Here is a 7,973-nt window from a genome sequence, read left to right as displayed (position 1 = left end):
CATGTTCACACAGCTTTGCAGTTTCACATACACGGGCAGGAATAAAGTGGTCGTACATGAAACTGGTCACACGTTGTCACAACCTTCCCCAGAACAGCAGTCCAAAGAAGAAGTGGAAGACGGTGTGGTTTATGCTTTAGAATTGGATTTCAGAACCTCATCAGTCAAATAAACGTAATAAGTGCAGTTCAGCTAAACTCCAGTGGCCACAAGCACAAACACCTACATACAGGTGTACTGGAAGGTGCTTAAGGAGGGGACACTGTCCAAGGGGCGGGGCTTGGCAGGGACATGCATTTTTTGGGAAAAAGTGTGGCAACCACGGCACACACTGAAGCTGTGCTATAGCTGCCTACCTTAACGTAACATAAATGATGTCATCTTTAAAAACACACTAGCACATTGTCTAGCACATGGTGGCCACTCACTAGGCCAGTTGACTGGATACTCAAACAAAGCGTGGAGACCTGCAGTGTTGTATTCATTGTCATTTTTTGGAAACATTAATGGTACTTAAGAAAAAAAAATCTGATATTCTTTCTTGCTGTTCTTTCTTGATGGTGTTACTTGAATGTGTGGCCATGTAGATAAAGAGTACAAATAATGATAACAATTTAAATATATTTTTCACACGCTTCTACAACTCTGTTTAAACCCATTCTACACACAATTTCTGTTTTGAATTTTTTTGGTTACAGTTATTGCTGAGCGTAAGAGGCTACAGCCTGAACCCGGTAACTACATGCAGCACGTGTGTGCACATACACAAAAACACACACACCATCTGATGTAGGTGCGTGTCCAAGTTTGGTCAGACATCCTGGGTTTGGTTTAGCCTTACGTTTGTAACCAGACTTGATCCACCAAGCTGTCAAACACCAAACACAGCTGCCCTCAACATTATATCACGACTGTGAGAACTTTAAAAAGAAAATAACTTGTGTTAGTAGTAAATAATGTCTAAAACAAGGATAGGTGGAAAAGGGCAACACTGATATAATGGCCTCTGAGTGGCTACCATGTCTCTGTGAAAATTGTAAATCGCCGCTGCTTGTAATTTGCAGAGAAACTGTAGCTGCGGCGTCGATACCATTAGTCTTTTCATTGTGTTTTCTTTCTTTGATGGTTTTTAGAGGAAAAAGAGTGCAGGAAGATTCCTTAAAAAGGGAGAAAAACACACTATAGCAGTATGAGATGGAGACAGAATAAACAGGATTTACCTGAAAATGTATTCAGTAAACACCATATACTTCTTATATAAAGCTTATTTTTTATTGGCTAAACTTTTTTTATTGGTTATTGTTCTAGTATTCAATGGCAGTAATTATTTCAGAAATCTTCGGGAACATTCTTCTGCCTGTATGGATCCATTTAATGTTAACTCTGAGGATGGCGATCGAACAAATGAACCTTCAACTGTCCTGCTTCCAAATCAGTTGTCGTGATTCCCACGGCGCTAGTGTAGTGTCGTGTTGTGTTTCTGTCCTGTCACCTTGTTGTGGTGTTTTTGTGTTGCTCCTTGTTCCTACCCTTGTCTTGTCATGTGTTTCCACCCCCTGCGCCGGGGAAAGCTCTGTTGGGGGGTTTGCAAAGTATGTTGAACTTTGTATATTTAACCTGCCTCCCTCCTTCAGATGAGGTGAAAAAACAGTTTTTAACAAACTCTGCAGCCTTGCCCAGGGCCACCTCAGTCCTGCAGTCTGCAGTCTCTATGTCTGTGCCTCTGCCTGTTCTTCTGTTAATGTCTCCACCCCCTGGCGTTGCAGATGCCACCCTGTCTCCATTGTGGACACTACTGTCGTCTCTCACCTCTGGCGTCGAGGACATTGCCTCTGCCTTGCCGTGTCTCCGTGAGGGCATCACCTCCACCGCGCCCTTCAATCCAGAGGGCATCGGCTCGGGACCTTGCCGCCAAGAGGGTACCGACCCCACGCCCTGCTTATGTCATCCACACACACCCTTGAGGGAGTGGGTGTCCATGCCTCCACGCCTTGCTTCCAGAACCTTCCAGAACCTTCCACTCTGTCTACTCTTCCTCTTCCCAGTTTGCTTGCCAACCTGGCAAGTTCTCCTGATCATCCTCCAGGTGCTGATTATTTTTTTGTCCTGGTCATGGTATTAGTTGCTGTCCATGTCCCCACGTCCACACTCCTCCAGTCCCTTATCCCGTCTCCTATGGTCAAGTGTCCTCTCCAGTCCCCTCAACCGGCTGTTGAGTAGTCCCAGGTCCCAGCTATTGTCTTGTCTTTTGTCTCCTGTCCTGTCAGGTGTCTTGTCCTCTGTTTCCCTTTCCAGGTCCTCGTCCTCACCCCAGGGGTTGGAGACAACTGTCCTCATCCCGGAGGGGGTGATAGTAGGTTCTGTCACGGTTCCCCCCCCCCCCCGACATCCTGGTTCCCATTGTGCTATTACCATTGGGTTTTTGTCGTGTAACCATGTGACTGTCTTGCATTAATTCCGCCTGTGTTTTACCTCAATTCGCTTCCTGGTCCTTGTGCTTGGTGTAATTCAAGTCGATCCATCTTGTTGTTCACTCCATAGAGCTTGTGGTTCACACCATATCCCTGCTTTTGCGTACTTTCGTTTCGTTTTCCCTCATTTCACTCACCGTCGACGGTTATGGACTCAACCCCAATAAAGTGCGCTTGTTTACGTAAACGCGTCCCGTCTCGCTCCTCCGAACGATACGTCGAGCCTCATTTCCCACTTCATTTCTCTCCACCTCAATACAGCTTCAGACAAGCAGCGAACTAAAGGCGGCAGTGAAAGAACGACACGGGCGAAGCCGAAGAGGTCGTGCTAGTTATGCGCTCAGACAGCGCTCAGTGCGGCTCTATTCAGAGCGCAGGGCGGCCTTGCTGCCTTTCTTCTCAGCAGACAGAGGAAAAGCTCCGTGGGAAGGTCAAAGCTGTCTCACTGACACGGAGAGTGGCCGGGTGGGGGTGTGGATCCTGCTTGACTTCAGGTTCTAAAAATCCTGAAATCTAATTCGTATTTTGTTCTTAAATGATCATAGGTGTAACGCGTTACAGCATTTGACCGTACAGTGTGCCGGCCACCAAGGAAAACCTGTGGCGTGTACTGAATATATGAGTTGGGAAATAATCAGTAAGAATGACCTCCAGAGTACACACACGCACATACACAGAGAGAGAGAGAGAGAGAGAGAGAGAGAGAGAGAGAGAGAGACGCTCTGGCAGACACACACACAGGGATGAATAGCTGTAAGTTATCAAAAAAAAATGAATCACGAATTTTTGATGGTTCATTTTCCTTCAACATCAGAGGCTAACCAAAAGGGCGTGTGAGAGATATATAGGTAAAGAGAGAGTCTGTTGGCATGACTAAATCAGAATCTCCCCTCTGGGGCCTCTGTGGGTCAGAGTCTTTCCCGACTTCAATGGCTTCAACAGTCTCTAAAAACTGGGATGGACAGCAGCTCTCCTTCTGTCTCTGTCTCGCAGGGGGGACAGTGTGTAGCCTCCAGTCTCATAATAGAACTCTCCTGTCTGCTCTGTGGCAGAGGTGTGTGTGTGAGTTTGTGTGAGTGTACTGGAAAGTACAGGAAGGAAAAGGAGGATGTGTGTCTTTGCAGAATGCCGAGCTTATGTAACAGTGGGTTTGAGCGGAACCCTTTGCTCTGTCCACACACACACGCACAAACGTGCATGAACACATGCACACAAGAACACACACACACACACACACATGTAGACAAGAATACACACACACACACACACACAAATGTAGACAAGAATACACACACACACACACACATGCACACAAGAACACACACACACAAATGTAGACAAGAATACACACACACACACACATTTATATTTACATTTACAGCATGTAATCAACAATGGCCATTTGTTCCACTGTGTGCTTTTACATAGCCCTTCATCGTTCAGTAAACCAGTCAGATTACACTTCATTAAAATCTCAGTTTTACTGTTTCATTGTAAAAAAGTGCTGTTTTATAAATACACATGAATCATATCAAGAATGCCCCCCTCACTCACTCACTCCCCCACCACGCACCACACTGGTCAGAGATCTTCTAGATCCTCTTCAGTAAGGTCCTCCACACCTGGAGACTAACACACACACACATATGCACACAGACACATATGCACACAGAGAACTACAGAGCTCAGGATCAATAAGCTCAAACACAGATGGTGGTTATAGCAAACCCCTGCCATTGCCACCCCTGGCACTAGGGAAACGGATCCGCTCTTTAAGAGTCCACGATGAAGGTGTCATTAAACTTAGCAGCTAACCTTACGCAGCCAGGAGCTATAGCTCAGTGCTAGCTTAGATACTCTTATAAGTCAGTTTTCCTGCATAACTGATTCAAATCAATCAGTCAATTGGCCAGCCATCCAACCAATCAGATCAACCAACCAGCAGCCCTACTGTACACACTGAGCATCAGACATTGTGGGCAATAATCCGTGGCAATAAAACTAGCATGGACGGAGAGGGCGGCCCTGTTTCAGTGCCATGCCTCTGCCATCTGAAAGCCCGTGGAGAGTTTGTCACACTGAGGCAGTTAGCCAGGCCAGAGTGAAGACACAGCAGACACAGGGTAATGGTAGTGCTGTGCGGAAGTCTCTCAGCCTAACGCTCCAGCACAGGTCACGTTTCAGACATTAGCACTTACGGGTTCAGGGGGTGGGGACGGCTGCTGTAGGTTTACACAGCTGATCTAGGGCCAGTCTGCAGTTTTTATTGTAATTAGAAGAATGAAGAGTTGCTAAAGGTGTAACTGATTCTGAGATTTTGTGAAGGAAACAAACAAAAAGTACCGATGAATTATTTCACTTGACATTAGTCTGAGTAAGCCACGATATCTAGAAGCAGAATAAAGGAACATACGTGCCACAAGAAACATCAAGGCAGCGTCTGCAGCTGAGACGGTTCTGACATTTGACTAGAAGACAGAGGTGTAGGTCTGAGTGCTGGTCTGAGATCAGTAGCCCAGCACAGTTTACTGCGCCGTGGAACACGAGACGTAGGGGGCGGAGCCTGTCGTCTTATCGAAGATTTCGCACCGTAACCCGGACAGCCTGCGTAGATAGGACAGAACAGTCTAGAATATTCACTCACTTCTAAGATAAACATAAATAAAACTGTTTTGCGGGGAAGCTACATAAATAATTTTTTGGGGGGGAGCTACATTTATTTGCCCTTGATCCAGTTATATGAATACTGAGAGAGAGAGAGAGAGAGAGAGAGAGAGAGACCGACCGACCAAGTAAGAGAGAACTGCCCTAATAAACCACACAGATGTTTTTGCGCCCGGCGTTCAGTTAAACTGAATTCTGAACGAGCAGATCAATAGCTGCATCCCAGGCTGCAAACGGCCCGTAAAAGAAACTGCCTTGGCTGGCGTTAAAATGTTAGAATCTGTTCAGTTATTGGACGCCATCCTGTCGATTGCGTGATCTGTTTGCGAAGCGCATCGACACCCCCCACACCCCGACTTCTCAATCTGTACGCCATGGCTTCTGGAAACCGCTGTGGTTTCCAGTGTTCCCGACATGTCCGTCCGCCTGTGGCTCTTCTGCCCAAACGGGAGCCGGAGCAGGGAACTCTGCTTCCCCGCCCTCGCAAACGGGCCTTTCTCCGTCTGTGCATTCCCATCACTTATAAAACACACAGGCCATCCGGCCAGATGCCGATTTATGACTTTTTATGCTCTCCCTGCCGCCGACAGGTTTTCCATTGTGATCCAGAATTCCTCCCCCAAATCCTCCCCAGCACTGCCGCTCCACTTTCTCTCATTATTCCTCGTTCTCCTCTCCTCCCACCGCCCCTCCTCTCTCTCCTCCTGTGTGCCTGTGCTCTTTGCTCCCCTCAGCACTTCTGATGGCCCCGCCCCCTCCTCCGCGCCAGTGACTCTAGCCTTAGGCTCCGCCCCTCCGCCCCAAACACAATGCTGCTGTGTTTGCACTTGCCTAATGGCCCTCTGATGCTAGCGTTAGCCCAGCGTGCGGAGACGGTGATTACACACTTCTGCGATGTTCCGCTCCAGCGCCCTCCAGCGTCTCTCCAGTCTCGCGTCCCACATGACTGCGTACGACGTTGCGTGCAGCCGAATGTGGCGATCTGGGAGGTTTGCCGTCCTTCCGGCATTCGCATCGGAGTTCTGGTACAGGCGGGCATAGCTACCAGCCCACTGATGTGAGCTCCGCCCTCCCGCAACCCTGACAGCATCCTGACTCCGCCCTCCCGCAACCCTGACAGCATCCTGACTCCGCCCTCCCGCAACCCTGACAGCATCCTGACTCCGCCCTCCCGCAACCCTGACAGCATCCTGACTCCGCCCTCCCGCAACGCTGACAGCATGCTGCCATGTCTCGGTGAAATCAAACGCACGATCTCCAGTTATGCATGTGCTAAGCTTCATGGCCATTCTCAGAGTGTCAAAGGTTTGACAAAGATTTTCAACAACAACAACAACAACAACAACAAACCCTAACAAGTATGTTTCACTGCAGTGTGTAAGTGACTGGACAAACTATGAGAGCTTCACCATGCACTCACACACACTTCAGTTTATTTATTTATTTATCTTTAAATAAAACAGAAAGGACATATTGTACTCATAACAAAACACACACACACACACAGAAACACAAACATATAAACAACACTCATGGACAGCCAAACACACACAGGCACTGGAATATATGTGCTCACAAAACAGGGCTATATGCACACATGCACGCACTGCTGTAGTCAGCGTTTTCCTGCTCGGAGCTACTTACAGATGCAGGTGGGGTTATTACTGCCACCCCTCCCACCCCTCCCACCCCCTCCTACCCCTCCGGGGTGCTTCATTATGGCTGTGCTGGACGCTGTTGGAAACACCCTCATAAACATTCACAATATTTTCTCATTTCCACTGCAGTCACAACTCACTGCTACAGTATTATTAACTAAAATACACACACAAACGCACACACACGCGCACAAAGATATATGAACAGTGACATGAGCATAGATCACGCCGACGAACAGAAGCAATCGTAACCTCACAGGCCCGGTGTGAAAGATAACAAAAAAAAATGATGATGATGAAGGCTTTTCTCTAAAAAACACGGAAAATGAGAGTCTGGCATTTGGAGTTCTTACCTGTCCTCTCTGCTCCAACTGGGAATTACCCTGGCAGCGGTACGCGTGGAGGAGGCCCCACTCTGAACATTCTCCCAAGCCGTTCATTTCTTCAGAGGCTATATATTCCCTACAGGAACCCCGACTGAGAGATGGAGGAGGGGTTCTGTAACAGGGGGCCGGGGGGTCCCCAAGGAACGCCCCTCATCTCCAAGCCGGGGAGCCCCATTTGCACCCCCAATCTCTGGCCTCCACTGCTGGTGGTGGTGGGGGGTAACGTGCGCGGTCCTTTGTGGATGTAATCGACACACAGACCAGTGTCCTGGAGCACGGCGTGGCTGAAAATGGAGCAGACCGGCGGAGACGACAGCTGTCGTTTACTACACAGAGCAGGTACCTCTGAACCACGGGCGCGGCGCTGACTAACTACTACTGCAGTAGAGCAAACAAATCACCAAAATAACAAACTTCAAATTATAAATATGTATGTACTTCTTATGCTTCTAGTGAACAGAGCAACAGGTGCAAGTCTGTACAGTACTAGTTACATTTTTATTAAATTCTTCACACACACTTGCGCACACACAGAGCGAGGCAGACGCCCTCCTCCCCGATCCCCACACAGAGCCAGAGATCTTAATAAGAGCTCAGTCTCTGTACTCTCTGTGCCCTGAGGGCAATCCGAGCATGACGGCTTCCCTTAGCACTTACTGCCGTATCTAGCGCTAATTATACTTCATTAGCTCAGCTGTGAGCAGAGATGTGGAGCTTAGCCGTGCACTTCGCTTTGGGAAGGGGGTGGGGGTGGGGGGGTTGACCGAGATTTTACCGATGTTGTACTATCTCTC

This window comes from Electrophorus electricus, chromosome 1 (assembly GCF_013358815.1).
Source record: "Electrophorus electricus isolate fEleEle1 chromosome 1, fEleEle1.pri, whole genome shotgun sequence".
Taxonomy (NCBI): domain Eukaryota; kingdom Metazoa; phylum Chordata; class Actinopteri; order Gymnotiformes; family Gymnotidae; genus Electrophorus; species Electrophorus electricus.
This window is presented reverse-complemented; position numbering follows the sequence as displayed.